This window comes from Solanum pennellii, chromosome 10, assembly GCF_001406875.1.
Source record: "Solanum pennellii chromosome 10, SPENNV200".
Taxonomy (NCBI): Eukaryota; Viridiplantae; Streptophyta; class Magnoliopsida; order Solanales; family Solanaceae; genus Solanum; species Solanum pennellii.
In genome coordinates, this window is record NC_028646.1 from 70776005 (window position 1) to 70777243 (window position 1239).

Consider the following 1239-nt stretch of genomic DNA (forward strand, 5'->3'; position numbering starts at 1 on the left):
ACTAATATCTATCCTCTTCAATTTCTCACCGAGGTGCTAATATTTCCTGTATTGCAACTAGTCTCCTCACTTCAAAACAATATCCTCATTTTTTACACAATAATTTTAGTTTGAGTATAAGGATTACTTTTCAACACTCACTCTCAGAACAGAATCCCAACTCATTCATACATATTGGCATAAGCTTGCCCTTATTTTCAATGCTTTAAGTTCGCTATACAACTTTTAGAATCACGATAGGACTTTCTTAGCTTGTAAAATAGGCTAAGGGTCAGATAGGGTATATTTAGGTATAATTTAGTGACTTTTTTCCCTCCTTGTCATATCGGCTAAGCAAACCACTTTTTATCATTTTATTTCGCCAAATTTCTCCTATTCTTTCACCTTGCTATTTTCCCTTCTTTCTTAATTTGTGTAAGTGACTCTCTTCTTTTCTTGCTTGTATTCATTGTATTATTTTAATTTTCTATTTTTATTTATTATTATTTTCAACTGATTCTTGAGTCACTTAACTTTTGTTCTTTCTCTCTCTTTGTTCTTTCAACCCCACTTTCCAGAGCTTTCCTCATAATTGCCACCCTCAACTCATGGCTTTGCCATGAGTCAAAGTACACAATACCCAAAGTTGGGTCAAGGCCATAAAAAGGTTGTTTACTGCATTAGCCACCCTCAACTTATGCTTTTGGCATAAGCTGAGGTGCACATGTCCAAGGAGGGACCAGAGCCAACACATTATTCCCAAAGAAGATCAGTTGGGGTGAAAAAGAAAGGTCTAGTTTAAGCTCAAATCATTTGGATCAAAGAAGAATTAATTTCATTTGTTTTTTTTAGGCTAAAAATGGGCTATTTTGAACAAGGGCCTATGATCCTTTCCTAATTGTCTATTACAACATACTTTTAGCAGGACTAACCAGGCAAGTTCTAGCTCAGTACAAATAGTGGACTATTCAAATATTCCTCACACTCACTTGACATCTCATTACTCTACCAGATTATCAGACACCTAGTTCGAATTTTAGACTTAGGGCCATGCAGTGGTGTACCTCTATGTCATGCTTAGAGCCACAAATTTATCAATTACTATGCCTAGTCATGCATCATTCTCATTTCATCAAGATATCATTTTAGCCATCATGCTTCAGAATTAAACTATATATACAAGATATAGACATGCCGGTTCAACAGTAAAAATAATCAGTCTCTTGGGGAAAAAGAACACAGGCAAGAAAACCCCAAAAG